Below are 23,177 nucleotides of genomic sequence, written 5' to 3'. Positions count from 1 at the left end.
ACTCAATAAGAAAGATACAGTAAAATGTATTGTTTTCAAAACCCAAACCCTGAGAAATGAGAAGAGAAAAAGAGCAGACTGAGGAAAAGATGGTGTACATGTACAAATCATCATCAATTTTAAATTATTTTTCCTCTTGGAGGCCGCATTAAACTTTAAGACTGCAGTATACATCATCAGATATTAATATTACTCACCTATGATGTGGTTTTTTTATGGTGTTTACTGGGTGGTAAATTGTTCCAGTTGTGTTACCAAACTGACAATGTAACAAACAGAAAAAAAGATAAGGGGTGACTTGATTACGGTCTTAAATAAAACAGTTGTCAACCTGTCTTAATTTAACAATTTTTCCTAATTGTATTTATCTTATGGTTTATTATGTTAGTTACACTACAAAACACATGGCTTCCATATCGAGCTTTTGCTAATTATCCAAAGATACCACAGTGCATTTTAACAAATTTTAAAATAGTTTATCTAAAATACTGTACCATTCCAGCTTTTTATTTTTTGTTAAATCCATAAATTCACTTTAAGAATCTTCAGTCATCCTCAAAGACTTTCTAAGAGTTACAGGAAGCTCATTCATTGAGAGAACCAAACAAAAGGAAATGGGCAGAAAGTTATTACCAGACACAGAGTCCTTTGATGATAAGGGCAATAAAACTTCAGAATTAAGCCACCAAATGAAGATTATGAAGTCACCATTGCAGGAATTTTAAGAAAAACGTCAACAACCCGCCCCATCTACAGTTTCTTTTCTTCCTTTTTTTGTTTTATTGTATTTCATTTGTTTTTTGGTAGTTTAAGTACCTTATTTTTTTTATGCAGTTTCAAGAGCATCACTTCCCAAACCTTCCCCACTAAATTTATAATTCTAAAAAATTTATTTTATAATAAATTGAGAAGACCAGTACATCCATTGTATAGCAAAACTGAAGGTAGGAATCATCAATTACCAGAGCATTAATCTGCTTGAAAACAAGGTTCTGGACAAAATGATTCTTTATGTCTCTTCTACCTCTATAACCACAAAATAAAGCTTCTAAGGAAACCCACGTGTCTGTTAGTTTGTCATACTGCGGGGGCTTGCATGTTGCTGTGATGCTGGAAACTATGCCACCGGTATTCAGATACCAGCAGGTTACCCACGGCAAACAGGCTTCGGCTGAGCCTCCAGACTAAGACAACTAGGAGAAGGATCTGGCAGTCTACCTGTGAGAAGAATTAGCCAGTGAAAGCCTTATGAAAAGCAGCAGAACACTGTCTGCTCAGGTTGGAAGGCACTCAAAATACAACTGAAAAAGAGCTGCCTCCTCAAAGTAGAGTCGATCTAAATGACGTGGATGGAGTCAAGTTTTCAGGGCCTTCATCTGCTGATGTGGCAGGACTCAAAATGAGGAGAAACTGCTGCAAACATCCATTAAAAATCAGAATGTGGAATGTATGAAGTATGAATCTAGGAAAATTGGAAATCATCAAAAATGAAATGGAACACATAAACATCACTATTCTAGGAATGAGTAAACTGAAATGGGCTGGTACTGGCCATTCTGAATCAGACAATCATATGATCTGCTATGCCAGGAGTGACAAGTTGAAGAGGCATGGCATTGCTTTCATCATCAAAAAGGACATTTCAGGATCTATCCTGAAGTACAACACTGTCAGTGATAGGATAATATCCACACGCCTACAACAAAGACCAGTTAATATGACTATTATTCAAATTTAAGCACCAACCACTAAGGAGAAAGACGAAGAAAATGAAGATTTTTACCAACTTATACCACCTAAAATCAATCGAACATACAATCAGGATGCACTGATAATTACTGGTGATTGGAATGTGAAAGTTGGAAAGAAAGAAGGATCTTTAGTTGGAAAATACAGCCTTGGTGACAGAAATGATGCTGGAGATCATATGACAAAATTTTGCAAGATCAACAACTTCTTCATTGCAAATATCCTTTTTTCAGTAACATAAACAGCGACTATACATGTGGACCTTGCCGAATGGAACACACAGGAATCAAATAGATTATATCTGTAGAAAGAGACAATGGAGAAGTTCAATATCATCAGTCAGAACAAGGCCAGGGGCCGAATGTGGGACAGACCATCAATTGCTTGTATGCAAGTTAAGCTGAAGCTGAAGAAAATTAAAACAACTCTACAAGAGTACAACTTTGAGTATATCCCACCTGAATTTAGATACCATCTCAAGTATAGATCTGATGTTTTGAACACTAATGATTGAATACCAGATGAGTTGTGGTATGACATCATGGACACCATATATGAAGAAAGCGAGAGGTCATTAAAAAGACGGAAAAGAAAGACCAAAGTGAATGTCAGAAGACTCTGAAACTTGCTCCCGCATGTCAAATAGCTAAAGCAAATGGAAGAAATGATGAAGCAAAAGACATGAAGAGAAGATTTCAAAGGGCAGCTCAAGAAGACAAAGTAAACTACCATAATGATCTGTGCAAAGACCTGGAGTTAGAAAACCGAAAGGGAAGAACATGCTTGGCATTTCTCAAGCTGAAAGAACTGAAGAAAAAATTCAAGCCTCGAGTTGCAATACTGAAGGATTCTACAGGGAAAACATTAGACAAAGGAAGCATCAAAAGAAGATGGAAGGAATACATAGAGTCACTATACCAAAAAGAACTGATCACCATTCAACCATTTCAGGAGGTAGCATATGATTAGGAACCCACGGTACTGAAAGAAGACATCCAAGCTGCACTGAAAGCACAGACGAAAAACAAGGCTCCAGGAATTGACGGAATACCAACTGAGATGTTCCAAAGAATGGATGTAGTGCTAGAAGTGCTCACTGGTCTATGCCAAGAAATTTGGAAGACAGCTACCTGGCCAACCAACTGGAAGATATCCATATTTATGCCTATTCCAAAAAAAGCGATTCAACCAAATCCAGAAATTATGGAACAATATCATTAATATTACATGCAAGTAAAATTTTGCTGAAGGTCATTCAAAAGTGGCTGCGGCAGTACATCAACAGGCAACTGCCAGAAATTCAAGCCAGATTCAGAGGAGGATGTGGAACCACAGTGATATCATTGCTGATGTCAGATGGATCCTGGTTTAAAGCAGAGAATACCAGAAACAGGTTTATCTGTGTTTTATTGACTATGCAAAGGAATTCAACTGTGTAAAAAAAAAAAGTAGATCATGACAAATTATGGGTAACATTGCAAAGAATGGGAATTCGAGACTACTTAATTGTGCTCATAAGGAACCTGTAAATAGATCAAGCGACAGTCATTCAAACACAATAAGAGCATACTGTGTGGTTTAAAGTCAGGGTTATATCCTTTCATCTTACTTACTCAATCTGTATGCTGAGCATATAATCTGAGAGCTGGACTATATGAACCAGAATGGGGCATCAGGAGGCACTGGGATCGGAGGAACACTCTAACAATCTGTGATATGCAGATGACACAACCTTGCTTGCTGAAAGTAAAAAAGATTTGAAGCACTTACTGATGAAGATCAAAGACTATACAGCCTTCATTATGGATTACACCTCAGCATAAAAAAACAGAAACCCTCACAAAGGGACCAATAAGCAACATCATGATAACTGGAGAAAAGATCGAAGTTGTGAAGGATTTCATTTTACTTAGACCCACAATCAACACCCATGGAAGCAGCGGTCATGAAATCAAATGACGCAGCATATTGCATTGGGCAAATCTGCTACAAAAGACCTCTTTAAAGTATTGAAAAGTAAAGATGTCACTTTGAGGGCTCAGCTGTGCCTGACCCAAGCCATGGTATTTTCAATCACCTCATATGCATCCAAAAGCTGTACAATGAATAAGAAAGACTGAAAACGAATTGATGCCTTCGAATTACGCTGCTGGTGAAGAATACTGAATACACCACAGCCTGCCAGAAGAATAAACAAATCTGTCTTAGAACAAGTACAGTGTCATGGATTGAACTATGTCCCCCCAAAATATATGCCAATTTGGTTAGGCCATGACAGTATTCTATGGTTGCCCCCCATTTTGTGATTTTCTCTGCCTGCAGTTAAAGAGGATTATGGTCGATGGACTGTAACACCCTTGCTCAGGTCACATCCCTGATCCAATGTAAAGGAAGTTTCCCTGGGGTGTGGCCTGCATTACCTTATATCTTACAAGAGATAAAAGGAAAGGGAAGCAAGAAGAGAGCTGGGAACCTCATACCACCAAGAAAACCCTACTGGGAGCAGAATGCGTCCTTCAGGCCTGGGGTTCCTGCATGGAGAAGCTCCCACTACACGGTAAGATTGATGACAAGGTCCTTCCTCCAGAGCCGACAGAGAGAGATAGCCTTCCCCTGGAGGGGACACCCTGAATTTGGACTTCTAGCCTAATAGGCTGTGAGAAAATAAATTGGACTCGACGGCAATGGGTTTGGTTTTGTTTTGGTGGTTTTGTTAAAGCCATCCACTTGTGGTATTTCTGTTAGTGAAGCACTAGATGACTAAGGCATAAAGCCAGAATGCTCCTTAGAAATGGGAATGGTGAGACTTCATCTCATGTACTTTGGATGTGTTATCGGGAGGGACCCGTCCCTGGAGGACATCATGCTTAGTAAGGTAGAGTGTCAGCAAAAAAGAGGAAGACTTTAAATTATATAGATTGGCACAGTGGCTGCAAATAATGAGCTCAAGCACAATGATGATTGTGAGGATGGCGCAGGACTCGGCAGTGTTTCATTCTGTTGTACACAGGGTCACTCTGAGTCAGAACCGACTTGATGGCACCTAACAACAACAACAACAAAACACTGAAACTAGAAAAACTAGTGCTTCCAATTCTCAACAACTTGAATCATTAGGAAACTCTATTTAAAACTTAACTGTTCCTACCACCATCTCTTATAGAGCATGTTTAACAGAATTTACCAAGGATGAAGCTTTTTAACTTATTTTTAAGGCAGTACTATTGTTTGTTTATTTTTATTCATTTACACTTTGCTACATTCTGGAAAGGATTCAAGAAATTTACAAGCCTACTTACTCTACAACAGAATTAAAAAAAATTTTTTTCTAATTTATTATGGTAAAACAAATACAAGAAAACTTTTGCCACCTTTGCCATTTTTAAATGTGCAATCCAGTGTTACCAACTACATTCACCATGCTGTACAATCATCTGTTTTCAGATTAATTCCAGGGGTCTTTCATCACCCCAAACAGAAACCCAGCATCCCCCAGGCAACTAACTCCCCATTTCCATCTTCCTTTAGCCTCTGGCAACCACCAATAAACTCCTGTTTCTATGCATTTGTCTTTTCTAGATATTTCATACAAGTGAGAACATACAATACTTGTCCTTTTGTGTTTGACTAATGAGGATACAGCTTTTAAATGATGGCATGTGCTGAGTATTGAAATTCAGGGGTTATTCAATCTACAATGAAACTTCCAAAAACTCAGATTAAAAAAAAGCCAATTTATGGCTTAAGTAAAGAGAAATACAATTTGTTTACTATAATACAAAAAATTATTTTTAATTGGTAAAGTAAATGAAGAGATGAAACCTATGCAATTATCTCTGAAGCCACCACAGGCACCATAAGAAGTTTGCTAGTGAGAAATTTAAAAGGTATGTCTCAAAAAGCATTTTTATATTTGATCTTGTTCAGTTTTTCCTCTTGTTTGAACAACTTGAACAAATGGGACAACCACACTTTAAAGTTTATAAACTCTGTAAAAATGCTTATTCATCAAAGATTCATTAAAATGTTGACAAAGAATAAAACAAACTCACCTTAGTTATTGCATTTGTTAATTAGAAAAAGGAGCCAGAGTTTATTAAATTACTGCATTCTCTATTTACACCCTTTCATAAGGAGCTCAAAGTATTTTAAAGTACATTTAATCTTTACCATTTGTAAAAAGACCCAAAATAAGCAAAACTAAACAATATGTTGTTTAGGGAATTGAGATGGTAGTGGTGATAAAAGTGTTTAAATCTGGATGATGGTGATGGCTGCACAACTTAATAAATCTACAAAAACTCGCTGAACTGTATACTCTAACTGGGAGAACATATAGTATGCAAATTATGTCTCAATAAAACTACTTAAAATATAAAGCAGATTATATACCATAATAAAGTGGGATTTATCCCAGGAATGCAAGGTTGGTTCAATATCCGAAAATCAGTCAATGTCCTACACACCCTGTCATAATTAAAATACTCAACAAACTATTAGCAGAGGAGAAATTTCTCAATCTAATAACGGGCATAATACAAAAAACTCATTGCACGCATCATACTTAATGGTGAAAAACTGAACATCTCTTAAGATCAGGAGCAAACAAGGATGCCTGCGCTTGCCACTTCTATTCACAAATGTTTAAGAGGTTCTAGATGGAACAATTAGTAGAAATAATGAAATAAAATACATCTAGATTGGAAAATAAGAAGTAAAACTATCTCTTTTTGCAGATGACATAATCTTATATATAGAAAATCTTAACGAATACACTAAAAAACTATCAGAAATAATAAAGTTCAGGCAGGTTGCAGGGCACAAGATCAAAATACAAAATGCAATTGTATGCACTAAAAAAAAATGAACAATCCAAAAGTGAAATCAAGAAAACAATTCCAATTACAAATGTCAGAAAAAACAATACTTAGGAATTAATTTAACAAGAAGTATAAAATTTATACTCTGAAAATGACAAAATATTGTTGAAAGAAGTGAAAGGAGACCTAAGTAAATTAAAAACACCCTATATTCATAGATCAAAAGACTCACAATTGTTAAGATGGCAATAGGCCTTAAATTGATATACAGATTGAACACAATTCTTTCAAAATCCCATCTGGCTTCATTGCAAAAATTGACAATCTGATCCTAAAATTCATACGGAAATGCAAGGAACCCAGAATAGCCAAAACTTTCTTAAAAAGAACAAATTTGGAAGACTCATGTTTTCCTATTTCACAACTTATTACAAAGTTACAGTAATAAGTATTTAACTTTAATGAATGGAACAGAATTGAGAGTCTAGAAATAAACCCTTACATTTATAGTCAATTGATTTTAGACAAAGGTACCCAGACCATTAAATGGAGAAAGAAATCTTTTCAACGAATGGTGATGAGACAACTGGATATTCACATGCAAAGGACAACTGAATATCCACATGCAAAAGAATGAAGTTGGACTATTTCATACCATACACAAAAGTGAACTCAAAAAAAAGCTAAAATTACAAAATTCTTAGAAGAAAACATCAGTGTAAATCTTCATGATTCTGGGTTAGGCAAAGCCTTCTTAGAAGTAACACCAAAAGCACAAGATAAACACATACACACACACACACAGAGAGTCTGGCAGTTCCTCAAAAAGTTGAGCATACAGTTACCATAAAAAAAAAGTTACCACATGACGCAGCAATTCCACTCCTAGGTATATAACCAAGAGAAATGAAAACATACACACAAAAACTTGCACCCAAATGTTCACAGCAGCATTGTTCATAATAATAGCCAAAAAGACCAAACAACACAAATGTCCATCAACTACTGAATGGATAAATAAAATGTCATATACCCACATAATGGAATATTATAGCACCATCAAAAGGAATGAACTGCTCTTGGAAAATACAGAAGCAAAGCTTGAGACCTAATTTTTTACAATGATAGATTACCAAACACAATACCAAATGCACAAGCAACAGAAAACAAAACAGATAACTGGGACCTCATTAAATACTTATATTCATCAAAGGGTTTTATCAAATAAGTAAAGAGACAGCGTACAGTCTGGGAAAAAAAATCTTTAGAAATGATATAACCAATAAGGATTTAATATCTAAAATAAAAGAAAACTTCTACAACTTAACAACAAAAAGACAAATAATCCAATTAAAAAATGGACAAAGGATATGAACAGGCACTTCACCAAAGAACACAGACATTCGGGCAGCTTGTAGACACATGAAGAAATGCTCACAATCATTAGCCATTAGGGAAATGCAAATTGAAACTACGAGATGCCATCTCACCCCAACAATACTGGCACTAATAAAAAAAAGAAAATAATAAATGTTCGAGAGGTTGCAGGGAGACTGGATCTCTTACACAGTGCTGGTAGGAATGTAATACAGTACAACCACTATGAAAATCAATACGGCACCTCCTTTAAAAGCTAGAAATAGAAATACCATATGATCCAGCAAACTCACTTCTAGGATTGTATCCTAGAGAAGTAAGAGCCGTCACACCAACAGGCGTGTGTACACCCACGTTCACTGCAGCACTATTCACAACAGCAAAAAGATGAAAACAACCTAAATGCCCACCAACAAATGAATGGATAAACAAATTATGGTACATACACATAATGAAATACTACACAATGATAAAGAACAACGAGTAATCTGTGAAACATCTGACAATATGGGATAGTTTCAAACTGGAATCCTCATCCATTACTGATGGGAATGCAAAATGGTACAGTCACTGTGGAAAACAATTTGGCAGTTCCTCAAAAAGTTAAACATAGAACTACCAGATGACCCAGCAACCCCCAATCCCAGGTATATACCCAGAAGAATTGAAAGTAGGAATGCAAATAGAAACCTGTTCACCAATGTCCAGTGAAGCACTATTCAAGCAGCCAAAAGGTGGAAAAAACTGAAATATCCATCAACAGGTAAATGGATAAGCAAAATGTGGTATATACATACAATGGAATATTACTCAGCCATAAAGAGCAGTAAAGTCCTGATCCATGCCACAACATGGATAACCTTGAAAATACTATGCTGAGTGAAGTCAGCTGCAAAAGGACAAATATCGTATGATCTCACTTATATGAAATAGGCAAACAAAAACCAAAGCTTACTAGTGTTACCAGAGGTAGGAGGGAGGGTAAAAGGATGAGTTACTAGGTAAGGAACATCCAGTTTCTGTTAATGGTGGTAGAATAATTCAGGAAAGGATAGTGATAATAGTTGTACAACATGAGAAATGTAATCAGTGTCACTGAAGAATACGTGTAAAAACTGTTGCATTGGCAAATGTTTTGTTATGTATGTTTTTAGAACAATTAGAAAAAAAGAACATTTAAAAAAACAAAACTGGGCAAAGGACATGAACAGACACTTCACCAAAGAGGATATTCAAATGGCCAACAGACACATGAAAAGATGCTCAATGTTATTAGCCATCAGGGAAATGCAAATCAAAAGCACAATGAGATACCATCTCACTCCCACTAGGACGGCTAAGATAAAAAAAAAAAAAAGAAAAGAAAAATGTTGGAGGGGATGTAGAGAAATTGGAACCTTCATTCATTACTGGTTGGAATTCAAAATGGTACAGTCATTGTGGAAAACAGTCCGGTGGTTCCTAAAAAAACTAGAGGTAAAGCTGCCATACAACACTGCAATTCCATTCCTAGGTATATACCCTAGGGATCTAATGGTACAAGTGACACAAACAGACATATGCACACCTATGTTCACTGCAAGGAACCCTTCTGGCACAGTGGTTAAAGCAACTGAATGCTAACCAAAAGGTCAGCAGTTCGAAACCACCCGCAGCTCTGAGAGAGAAAGATGTGGTAGTCTGCTTCTGTGGTGATTTACAATCTTGGAAACCCTGTGGGGTCACTATGAGTCAGAACCCACTCTATGGCCGAGGGTTTGGCTTTTTTGGTTTGGTAAGTTCATTGCAGCACTATTCACGATAGCAAAAAGATGGAAACAATCTAAGTGCCCATCAACAGATCAAGGGTTAAGTAAAATGTGGTACATACATACAATGGAAGACTACTCGGCAATTAAGAAAAAAAAAAAACAGCATTCCCAAAACATCTGACAAAGTGAATGAACCTGGAGGACATTATGTTGAGTGAAATAAGTCAAACACACACACACGAAACAAATATTGCATGTTCTCACTTTTATGAAATGACATGAATAGGTAAACATACAGAAACTAATGTTCACTAGTAGTTACTAGGAATTGGAAGGGGGGAGGAAGAGGGAAAAACACTCCTTAGGTAACAGTCACTTTGTTTACAGAAACCAGAAAGGTGGCACTGAATATGGCTGAAGTTTACACAGCGTGACTGATGTAACTAATGTCAACACACTGTACACAGGGAAAAAGGATGAACGGGCAAATGCTAGGTTGTGGATGGTTTTCCAACAATAACAACAACCAAAGGGGGGTGCCTAGAGATGCTGATTCTAATTAGACATAACCAATCACCTCATGGGCCGTGGTCTTGTTGAACAATCCAGTCAACTGGCATAATACAGTTCTTATTTATGCCCTACCTCCCAGTATGGTGAGTAGTATCTGGGGTCTTAATAGCTTACAAGTGGCCATCTAAGATACAATTATTCATCTTTATACATCCCGAACAAATGAGAAAGAAGGAAACCCAAGAATCAGAGAAGGAACTGGACTGTCTGCATGAACCACTGCCTCCTCTAACTTGAGGCCAGAAGAATATAGATGGTGCCTGGCTACCACTATTGAACATTCTGATTAGGAACGTAACAGAGAAATCCTGATAAAAAGGGAAAAAATGTGCAACAGAACTTCAAATTCTTAAAGGATCCAGTCTTATTAGACTGTGATTTTTTTCCCAGAGAGCCTGATAGTAAACATATACCATCACACCATTGCAACAAGCCAAATCTCTAGCACATTAAAAAAAAAAAAAAAAAAAAAACCCATTGCTGTCGAGTCAATTTCAACTCATGTTGACCCTATAGGACAGAGTAGAACTGCCCCATACGGTTTCCAAGGAGTAGATTCAAACTGCCGAACTTTTGGTTAGCAGTTGTAGCTCTTCACCACTATACCACCAGGATTTCCAGCACATAATAAACTGCCATTTATTCATATGTTCAAAAGAACAGAGTAAGGTTAGGTTCACCCGTTTTTTTCTGTGTTAGCATCACACACTCTTTAGTATGTTTTGATGAATCAGTTGAGAATTTGGACAGTTTTTATCAACTAGATCTCTATTTTTCGAACATGCACTACGTTGAGAATGTATTTTTTCCTATAGAAACAGCATTCTTAATGTTATGTTAAAAAAAAAAAAAGGACTATTCTGGGGATAGTTGGTTACTGTACAATATTTTTGATTAGGGCTCTTTAAAAAAAAAACATAAAAAAACAGCCACTACCATAAAAAAAAAAAAAAAAAATTGGATCATCTAAATACCACTCCTTCATAAAAACTCTCCCACTGCATGGGGAAGTAGGGATCTTGAAATACATACTGGCAAGAGCCAGTGAGAGTTCTCTTCTTTGGGAGTCACTGTTACATACAAGGAAACTCTGGTGGCATAGTGGTTAAGAACTACGGCTGCTAACCAAAAGGTCAGCAGTTCAAATCCATCAGGCCTCCTTGGAAACCCTATGGGGGCAGTTCTACTCTGTCGTATAGGGTCATTATGAGTTGGAATCAACACGACGACAATGGGTTTGGTTTTTTCTTAATCACGTACAAGGAGCTCTGGTGGCGCAGTGGTTAAGTACTCGGCTGCTAATCAAAAGGTAGGTGGTTCAAATCCACCAGCCACTCTATGGGAGAAAGTCTGCTTCAGTGTTACCTGACTAGGGTCCGTGCCCCGGTGCAGTCGAGCCAATGAAACATACTCCAAGTCAGAAAGAGTGAAAGTTTATTAAGGAGATGCATACATCACCTGGGACCCAGCAGCAACACAGGCTGTCTCCATGGAGTCCCAAAAAGCAATTTTACATAGAGCTTATATAGAATCTTACAAGGGTTACAAGTGTCTCTGTAGTCCCCTGCCACACATTTCTTTATTAGGCTAAAGATATGCATATCTGATACCAGGGCTCCAACTTTCCCATGGGGGGTGTATGCCACAGGTAGTCCGGACAGAACAAAAGGTTATGTGCATCAGTTTTAAAACAAAGAACAAAGTCATTAACATTTGGTCAAAACAAAGTCATTAACAGAGGTATGTGAAGGAGGCATGCAGAGAAAGAACAACTTACAGGTTTATCATTGTCTTAGTTGCCTTAGTTATGTTAAACTCTCAGTTGTCCATTTTGAAAAAGGAGAAAACATGCTGCAGGGTATTGGGGTCACATTCAGTAAAGATTTACAGCCTTGGAAACCCTATGGAGCAGTTTTACTCTGTCCTACAGGGTCACTATGAATTGACTCCAAAGCAATGGGTTTGGCTTATCACATACAAACTTAAAAAAAAAAATTTTTTTTTTTTAGAAACTTTAATTCAAGAACGAACAATTAATATGCACCCACCCATGTTTGGCTCTGGAGACACAAATGAGACTTAGCCCCAGCCTTTGATGATCTCACAATTTTTGGTAGGTCAGTGGCTAAAGAATGTGTTGTAAGCATTTGATTCCTTTAGCATTGAGAGAGACAAAGAGGCTGATTTTGATTTTTCTATGTAGTACAAGGAAACCCTGGTGGCATAATGGTTAAACGTTACAGCTGCTAAAAAGAAGGTCTACAGTTCGAATCTACCAGGTGCTCCCTGGAAACCATATGGGGCAGTTCTACTCTGTCCTATAGGGTTGCTATGAGTCAGAACCAACTCAGCAGCAATGGGTACTGGCATGTAGAACAAAGTATGTCTTGCATACTTTGACATGTCGTCAGGAGGGATCTGTCTCTGGAGAAGGACATTATGCTTGGTAGAGAGTCAGCAAAAAAAAAGGGGGGGGGGCGGAGGCCCTCAATGAGATGGAATGACACAGTGGCTACAACAATGGGCTTAAGTATAACCATGATTGTGAGGATGGCACAGGACCAGGCAGTGTTTCATTCTATTGTACACAGGGTCGTTATGAGTCAGAACCAACTCAACGGCACCTAACAACTACAACAATGTGCAGGACAAGCATCTACTTTAAGAAAAAAAAAACCAAGGTATAAAAAATTAGTTATTTAAAGTTTACCTACCTACACAGTGAAGCTGATATGTGTTGTTAACTAGATCTTAAGCAACTATACCAGTTAAACATCATACTGCCCCTATTTCAGTGGCTTTCCTGTTAAGGTATCTTAGGAAGTCAGTGATTTATTTGCAGACGCTGATACCCACTACATCAAGTAAACCAGTATCTGTTGCCTATGTATATATCCTTAAGGTGCCCCAGTGGCTCAGTGGTTAAGTGCTTGACTGCTAACCGAAAGGTTGGCAGTTTGAACCCACCAGCAGCTCTGCGGGAGAAAAGGTGTGGCAGTACGCTTCCGTAAAGATTACAGCCTTGGAAGCCCTTCGGGGAAGTTCTACCTTGTCCTATAGGGTCAGTATGAGTCAGAATGAACTCAATGGCAAGAGGTTTTTTTTTTTTTTTATGCATTTCCTTACCTATCACAAGTCACTTGTATTTGAACTCCCAACTACTTCCTAGGTATTTACATTACAAAAATGAGTAATATAATGGCTGGGTTGGGTCAATAAAAATATGCTCTTATTTTTCTTATATTCACAGTCAGGTTCTTAGTGCCTAAACCAAAAGACCTGACTTTTAAAGACTTGCTGTCAGACTTTGGGAAACCCTGGCGGCGCAGTGGTTAAGTGTTACGGCTGCTAACTAAAGGGTCGGCAGTTCGAATCCACCAGGTGCTCCCTGGAAACTCTATGAGGCATTTCTACCCTGTCCTATAGGGTCGCTATGAGTCGGATTTGACTTGACAGCACTGGGTTTGGGTTTTGGTTTGTCAGACTTCGGGCTCTAGTAAGCATAATATCTCATATTGTAGCCTAGGGAGCCAACACAGCAGCTGCCCTTTTTATATATACAGCTGTGGTTTGACATACACAGAGTGGCAATTTCAATCATTTCTAATCACTACCTAATATTTTAGGTTTTAAATCTAATTCTTAAGGCTTTGTGCTATATATAGAAATAATGATTACCCTTTGGGAAACAATGGCTCATTTACTGAAAATGAGTTTAACAAAGGAATTATTTGGTACTGAAAAATACAGAGCAGTGAATTGGGTGACACAAATCACATCATCATCAGCTCATGTGCCTGCATTAGGGTAATTAAAAAAAAAAAAAAAACAGAAACTTAAAGTTTAGCTTCAATAATGTAATATCCTCAATCATGTCCTCTCCCACAGAATTGTGAAACCAGGTCTTAGGTTCTTATTTTGAAAAACGTCTCCTAACTCCCAACCTGAGAAACATTATCACAAAAAATAAAAACTTTACAGAACGGAATTTTTCCATTCCGCCTGAAGCCTAGTTTTGACTGGTACATGTTTCAGTTACACATTTCATTCACACTGAATTTTGTCTTAAGTATTAAGAGAATAAATAGCATTCCAAAACAGTCACAAGCTTGGAAACTTCCAGTTCCTTCTCTAGTTGGAGAGCTTATAAAACTTATCACGTGGAACAATGAGTTGATGCACTGACCATAAATTTCTTAACATTGTAACTAAAATGTAATTGAAACTCAATCTCAGCAAGTTCTGTAGAAACAGTCTCAAAGTAACCTTAGAGCAAAAATCACAGAATGTTAACAACTGATAAATCTAGAAGAAAGGTATACTGGTATATCATTGTACAATTCTTTCAAGTTTTCTGAAATTTAAAATTTTCAGACTAAAAAAAGGGCAGCCACAATATTCTCAACATAGACACACAACACAGTTACATAAAACGTGGGAAGACTGGGTTGTTCTCCACCAAAAACCTTGTAGTCATGACATTAAACTTATACCAGAAACCTCAGAGTCAATGGCACACACACAGAACAACCAACAGGGTATTCTACATATTCTGTGGTTTTCCAGATGCACTGCTCCTCATTTCATTTATGGAGTTTTTGTTTTGCTTTGCTTTTATAAGAAAACTTCCTCCACTTCGAATGGGCATTAAGTTGAACAGGTATTACTGGTAAAGCAGCAAGGGCAAAGCTGCTTCTGGCTTAGCCAACCAGCTGTGTGACCCTGAACAAATCACTTAGCTTCTCTGGGTCTCAATTTTCCCGTTTGTAAAATGAAATAGCTGGAATAGATGTTTCTAAAATATCCTTTCAAGTAACGCTCTAAACTTGTGAGAATTAAATGGTCGAAGTCTGCCTTTGTCAGTGAAACAAACAGGATACAAATTGTAAATACACACTATGACCATGATTCCAATTCTCACAATATTATAAACACATTTAGATAGAAGACTGGGAAAAAATACATCAAAATGTTATCAGTGATCATCTTTGAGGTATAGGTTACAAGTGACTTTTTTCTCTTTCTGCTTTTCTGTATTCTTCAAGTCTCCTACAGTAAACATATTATTACTTTGATAATGAGAAGGAGGTAGTTAAAAAGAAAGAAAAAAAACTTTTATGTGGAAAAAGAAGTTTTACATTTGGAAAGCATTCTAGAATTTGAATGAATTTTTCAAAAACAATTGGAGTTAATCAGGGAAAAAAAAAATCTCCAGTGAATAGTAACATACCTGATACCTGCCAACAACCACACAAAAGCTGCTGGTTATTTCCTCCAAATTAATAAGTTTTAAGGAGGTACAGTATTTTTCCACTTACATCTTGAACTGGTAATAATAATGGATAGCTAACAATTACATAGTGCCAGGCACAGTTCTAAGACTTTACATATACATTGACTCATTTAATTCTCACAACAACTCTATGAAATAGATGTACTATTACTATCCCCATTTCACACATGAAGACCATGAGGCACAAAGAGGATAAATAATTTGCCCGCAGTTTAAAACCAGGCAGTCTGCTGTCAGTACACGATCTTACTATTAAATCATACCGTTTTTTTGTACTTAAATGTTGTACTAGGTCATTCTTCAACTGCTTTCGCTCTGAAAGTTCTTCTAAACTGATTTTCTTTAAACTGAAGGGAAAAGATACAGAAGAACTGGGATAAAAACTTTTAACTTACTTGTTTAAAATTATTATTCATAACCAAGTAATTAAACCTATAGAGAGTACAATTTAGTCTCCATACGTATCACTAAGTGGATATTATAACATCTGAGAAATTAACATTATAATTACTAAGTTTACGTTTTAATAAAGGAAGGTGCTTTACTGATGGACATTTTTCCTCATGAATCTAATGGAAAAGCAGCCACTAAAGCCAACTGTTATACCTTTCTAAAATTTTATTCAAATGATGTTGTAAATGTGTTGCAATTAATCAGTTTGGTTTTTAAAACAATATGCATCAATATTTATTTTGAACATTGGCTTCAGTACATGCCCAGTTAACTTCACAATAACTCCAATCACTATAACATGCAGAACCTGGGAAAATGAACACAGAGGAAGCCAACTAATTAAACACGGTTAAAGGTTTTCAGGTAATTCTCTTGGGCAATTTCAAACCAAGTCTACATATGCCTTTTTCGGCACAGTACCTACATTGCTTACCAACTTTTACGGTTTCTGGATTATTTTTAATGAAGCTCAAATTTCCCCACACTTGTATTACTAAATTCTCAGCCTTGTCTAAGTAAATATAGGAATCAATCGTTTCCTTTTTTTTTTTTTTTTTAATTAAAAAAGTGAGGGAGGTGGAGAAGATGGTGGGGGAAAAAAACTTTGCACCAGGCTGCCTGTTAACTTACATGTGCAATGAGACAATCACCTGATAATTGCACCCTTTGGGTACTTCTGTACTGGTAAGATAATACAGCAAAATAAAGTCACCTGGTTTATCTCAATTTACTTTCACAATTTGCAAATCTGCAGCTCTCTGCCATGGTACATTAGGAAAATTAGCATGTAAGAAAAATCACCTGCTTATGTAAATTGGAGGGTGATTTTTATCCATGCAGACAAAAAAGCTGCAATCTGGGTCAAATGACTAATTTTATTTATTCGTTCAAATGTCTCTCTTCACCTTTTCTCCCTATCTCAGAGCAAGAATTTTAGGTCAAGGAATTGATAAACTAGAAGTTTCTGTGTTGTCCATTCCCCTTTAAGGAGTTTGCTGCCTGACACTACTAAGCTCTATACTTAAATTGCAAACAAGGCTGAGAACTTTATGTAGATAAGAAAACCACAACAGCGAGAGAAGAAAGAAATAAATGGGGGTTATCTGATCTAACTGGGATGGAAAGCAACCATCAAAAAGATCAGGTACCTTTTACTCCAGGCAAACAAGGCTTCAGAAAGGAAAAGGAGAACACCTCAAATAAATCAGGGCAGACAGGATAACAGAGAACATTATTCCTGTTTGCTCTACAGATGCACCTGGTCAAGTTCTTCTATATCTGGCACAAGTCAGTTAACTGCCTTATCTCCATCACTAATGAATGTCTTCCAAGCATCCACTCTCCCGGCTCCATCCATCTGAAAGACCTCCAATTTTGAACTGGTATTCACCCTACCCACTTATAACTGACTCCATCTCCAGGTCCAGGGGTGGGCTTCACTGCTCCAAAAGTAATCCTATCTCCACTGACACTGACTGGTTCAGAAATCAGTATACTACCCAATGAGACTTTAGAGCTGTGCTGCTCAGTAAGGTAGTCAGTAGCCAAGTTTCATATGGCTAGTCCAAGCTGAGATGTGCTGTAAGTATAAGATATACCAGATTTCATAGATGTAGCATGAAAAACAAGGTAAAACACCTCATTAATGGGTTTATGATTACATGATGAAATGGTATGATCTTGGATTAAATAAAATACAATACTAAAATTAATTTCACCTGTTTCTTTTTGTATTTTTTAATGTGGCTACTAGAAAATTCAAAATCACATATGTGGTTTTCATTATATATCTACTGGGCAGCACTGCTGAAGGTATGCTGGGGGCTTCTGGAAAGGTTTTCCCTTCCTCTTATAGGACAGCTTTGGAAGTCCAGCCCCCTCTCTGCCTCCAGCTACTGTAGGCTCTAACCTGCCTTAATAAAGCTGTGTCGTGGCTCATTTTCTTCGAAGTCCATCTGCAAACCAGTAAATCCCCTACCCAAACTCAAAATTCAAGAGGCTCCTGAGAGGGAAAAATAATTTTCAATCAACCTTTGCTAATTCATGCAAAGCACTGCCCCCCAGATCATCTTAGATGATTATTTGCAAAAAAAAAAAAGACAAAATACTTAATATTAGAATTTATTTAAAAAATTTAAAAACACTTCACATATTCCAGAAAACAAGCAAATAAGTCTAGAACACTAAAAAAGGCAAAGTACTATTCAGGAAAATAGTAGTATCAGATTTACATTTAGGAAGAAATTCATTGCCCATTTGCAAATAGGCTCTTCTCCACAACTGAAGCATGACAAATATAACATGCATAATCCTCAGCAATAAGTCAGTAATAGGCGAAAACAAGTCTCTTGAATAAATTGTACATTTAAAATCTGATCCCAAATTTGAAAACTCTATAAAAATCATCACACCAGAACAGCGTTACCTTTATCTCATCTTCCTTTAAACAACATTCAACATCTGCAGTCCTAAAGAAAGAAGCTTATCTTGTGGTCACCAGCAGACTCTACTTGTCTCCTATGCCTTGCAAATACTAACACAATTTTTAACAGAATCTTAAATGTTATAAATAAGCAAATCAAGGCTCAGAAAGTTGAAATAACTTTACCAAATGATAGCTCTGGCTTACCTCTCTACCCTCACCTCCTACCACCTCCTGCCTTGCACATTATATTTCAGCAACCCCAGTCCTTGTGGTCTCTTGCATATTGTCCCCTCTACCTATAATGTCTTTCCCCATCGGCTGATTCTCATTCATTCTTAAAATTCAGCTGAGGCATTACCTCCTCTAGAAAGCATCCATATGTTGCACAGAAATCCCTCCTCTATGCCACCGTAACATCCAGGGATATCTCTAATGCTGCATTTATGACACTAAATTATAATTATTCACTTACATATGTCTGTCCCACTAGATCACAATACCTCCTATCATCCAGCACCAAAAACCCACTGCTGTCGAGTTGATTCCGACTCACAGCGACCCTACAGGACAGAATAGAACTGCCCCCATAGAGTTTCCAAGGAGCGTCTGGTGAATGTGAACTGCTGACCTTTTGGTTACCAGCCATGGCACTTCACCACTACGGCACCAGGGTTTCCATCATCCAGCACAGTGCCCGGCAAATAGTCAACGCACAATAAATGAGTATTTTAAGAACAAATGAAAATAATGCACCCTTATGTTTTCATTTAATGGTTTCAAATTTAGTTTCAACTCTCCATCAAGGCTGTGGACTCCCTGAGAGTAGGGATGTATCATTTTTCACACTGTTCACTTTACTTAACTGTAAACTCCTTCAGGGCAAGATCATGATTTAAACATCTCTATAAACCCTGGTGGCATAGTGGTTAAGAGCTACGGCTGCTAATCAAAAGGTCAGTAGTTCGAATCCACCAGGCGCTCCTTGGAAACTCTGTGGGGCAGTTCTACTCTGCCCTATAGGGTCACTGTGCGTCGTAATCAACTAGACGGCGGTGGGTTGGTTTATATCCCTATACCGAGCACAGTACAGATTAACACTAGAAGCCTGGTAGAAATTTACAAAATTATTTATAGAACTAAATATCCTCCTTAGTGCCTATAACAGTGCCGGTCCATATTAGGTTGTCAAATATATATACACACACACACACACACAGACCAGTGAGTTCCAAAAGCATCAAAAGTTTTCCCTGTCTGAAAACAGATATGATTTTTCAGTTAGCCAAACTAATCCAAACACAGAGGTGAAACTGGGTTTAGGTAAAGAGCACCAATCATCCACAGAAGACATCCCTGCACATACTACCTCTATTCACACCAATAAAACTAACCGTTACGGTTCAATCTCAGCAGTCATCTTTTCGTAACGCCAGAGCATCAGAATTTTTTCTAACGTTTCTTAACGTAGAATTGCTGGACTAGGACTATCATGACGTCTCATGTGCTCATTGAGGGTATCACAACTGTTGCCTCAGGCACTCTGTGTTACCCCCAAGCAACAAGAGGATCAAACGGACTAGCCATCTTAGTTAGGAAGTCATTGTTGATCTACATTAGATGTCCCAATCAACAAATAATTCACTGTAGTATTATGGGTGCACAGGGAATCATAAGTAAAAGCCAAATAAAATCTTATAATGAAAGGGCTTCTGCCCAGTGAATTCTTTCTGTTTATTAGTTCAATGACAAATAGAAAAGTTTCTCTGGCCTCGACAATTTCCATCAAAGAAACCAAACCAGCATTTTAAGGAAATAAAAACCAAAACCAAACCTATTGCCATCAAGTCAATTCCGACTCATGGTGACCCTATAGGACAGAGTAGAACTGCCCCATAGGGTTTCCAAGGTTGTAAATGTTTACGGAAGCAGATTGCCACATCTTTCTCCCAAGGAGCCACTGGTGGTTTCGAACCACTGATCTTTCAGTTAGCAGCTGAGTGCTTAAAACACTGTGCCACCAGGACTCCTAAAGAAATATACAATCTATAAAACAGTTGATTCTTGAACTGCTAGGACACCAACAAATCTAAAAAAATAACCAAGGATAGCCACTCAGTTCTACAATACGAAATCAGTGAAAACTCTGATGCTCCAAGTTGTAAAGATAATGAAACATTCCAACACCCCGTTAGAGGACGGCCTTCTATATTAAGGAACAACACTTCTACAGCCTAAGCTTTGGTAAAAACCGAGAACATATTTTAGCTTGTTTGAAAACGCAATTCTTTCTCAAAAGTCTTGTTTCAATACATAATATTTTCTTTTTTCTACACTGATATTCAATAGTATAACATGAAATTTCTCTCCAAGAATAACACAAACTTCCTTTGTCCTGTTGTTGGTTTTGTTTTATTTTTATTTTATCTTATTTTACTATAACTTGGATAAGCTTGTCAGGAGCCTAAATACAAAATGACTTCCAATGTCACAGGCCATGGGGTTTCAATCTTCAAGAAACTAAAGCAGTATCGTTAGACTGTGTTGCTTTCATTCTCTGATGAACTCCTTTGCTTTCTCTACTTTATGACTGACCATGAACCTGTAGTTTCTAAAAGTTTGTCTGTAATTAAAAATAACAATATAGATTTCCACATTTCTAGTTTCACACGGATGCTTTGTTATGTCTAGAAGAGCAGCCCTTTCCTTTTTATGGTGCAGGCTCTGCTTCTTCAAAGCTCTTTTCACAAAGCAGACTCCACCAAAGAATCCAGCTGTGGCTGTTAATCTTGGCCGATAGTAGAGAGAAACTCCTAGTACCACAGTTAATAACAAAATACACGTTAGTATACTACTCCTTCTGGTCCAACTAACTCCAGGATTTTCTCCAAACATTCCAAAAGTATTCCTCATTTTTCCAAATTATAGTTCACTATTTGGGGACTAAGAAGACCAAAAAAAAAAAAAAAACAGGAAAAAAAACTATGCTTCTTATTTTCATAAATAAGATGAACAAACTAGACAATCTCTGCCGTGCACAAAGGTTTACACTGCATAATTTTTCATTGAACCGCACACATTTTCCCCACACCTCACTGGGACCTTCTTGAGCAATTCACACCTTGACATCCAAACACCAGTCAAACGAATTTTCGTTAAAGCTGAACCTTGAAGACAAGGATCTGTCCTTCATTTGTTACATTCTGAAAAGAAAAAAAAATATTTTCCTTCCCAGTACATAAATCCGTAATACCTTCTAAAACAATGCAGATGATCTGACTAGACAGAACACCCACCAGGTCCACACAAACAGGTATATATATTTTCCTTGTTTGTTTTTAATTGAGAAAACAAGACAGTGTTGCTCCCCCCTCCCCAGCCCAGTCCTTTTTAATTCACCTTTCTTCATTTCCCTGGTGAGGTGACACCCTATAGTATTCACAGTCATGTCTCCAAAAACAGTCTGCACTTTGATTTCACCTAGTAAATCTGACAATAAATGAAGCCACTTCTATGCACCTTAACACAACAGCTTGATTTTTCTACCAACAATACATACAATAAAGACAGCTAACATTTGAGTGCTTACTATATACTACATAGTGTACTGATTATTTAGTCCTCACACCAACTTATAAATACGATTATTATGTCCATTTTATAGATAAGAAACAGAGAAGTTAAATAACTTGTCAAGATCACAAAGTTAGTAAATAACCAAGTATTACTACGGTGCTTCTTAAGTTTTGAAAGACTTAGATAAAAGTAATCTGCTGAAGGTATTAGAATAATGAAACTCAAAGTTCTCCAACTTTACTTGTAGTGCAAAGGCAACAGACCAGGCGAATCCCAGGATCTTTGTTCTTTTTACTAATCAAACAAGTTTTTAAAAATGAAAACACTACTTTTATAAAGCAGAAGCCTTTCCTCAGACTTGTGTTCATCAAGGTGGTAAAATGTGCCACTAATCCAATCTATGATTTTTTCCTCTCACATGCTCAACTTCCTCCAAACCTCAAAAGGATACACTTCATGAACCCCTGAAGACTTATTCCAAAGGTGTCACATCTTTAAGCACATCTTCCCTCTGGCAAATATTAACTACAAACAGGCGGATTTATGTTATCCTCACTAAATGACTGACGTTCCTGTTCGTGGATTGTTTTGTGTTTTGTTTTTGCGTTATGAAAATGTCCATATAGGTGTTTGGAAGCCTTGGCATCTGATAAGGTCAAATTATATACTATATGATGCTTTGATAACCCATGAACAAAAGTCTATCATTGGCAATGAATATAGTATCTCTGGCTACCCCATGATCCTATTACCAGGTAAACTGGAACCCGTACTTTGAAATAAAACACAGCAGACAGTTGTTAATGAAACCTTAATTGAACTGTCAAAGCACCATCTTTACCAGCAAGCTAATAGGTAATTCACTATTTTTACACAACTGTCCGATACTGATAAGTTATTCCACTAGTTAAATTCAGCAGAAAGATAAATCAAACCTGGTTTACTCAGTGATAAATCTGAATGGTAAAGTGCCACATCACTTCTACAAATACCTCTCCTTGTCTACACGGAGAACAATATCCCTCAACATTACATGCCACTTTTTTAGCCATCCATTAGTACCACTCGGTGCACTTCCAGAAAAAGAAACGGGGGCAGATACAGTTACCTTTCATATCCTATGCCAGAAGAATACGTGCAAAATTTGGCCCTACAGCAAGGCA

The 23,177-nt window shown here is 37.3% G+C and overlaps 1 protein-coding gene and 1 long non-coding RNA gene across 5 annotated transcripts in view; both read right to left on the bottom strand.

Moving 5' to 3' along the window:
• The window catches only part of LOC111752501 (uncharacterized), a 46,928-nt gene extending 25,547 nt beyond the window's left edge, over window positions 1–21,381 (bottom strand). The window contains exon 1 of the long non-coding RNA XR_002787405.2: window positions 198–21,381. This is a non-coding gene — a long non-coding RNA (uncharacterized LOC111752501). The remainder of the gene's footprint in view (window positions 1–197) is intronic.
• NLK (nemo like kinase) overlaps window positions 1–23,177 on the bottom strand; it is a 197,314-nt gene that overhangs the window by 170,131 nt on the left and 4,006 nt on the right. The gene's annotated exons all lie outside the window — the stretch shown is intronic.

This window comes from Loxodonta africana, chromosome 18 (genome assembly GCF_030014295.1).
Source record: "Loxodonta africana isolate mLoxAfr1 chromosome 18, mLoxAfr1.hap2, whole genome shotgun sequence".
Lineage (NCBI taxonomy): Eukaryota > Metazoa > Chordata > Mammalia > Proboscidea > Elephantidae > Loxodonta > Loxodonta africana.
The sequence above is the reverse complement of the archived record's forward strand: the minus strand, read 5'-3'. Positions and strand labels throughout refer to the sequence as shown.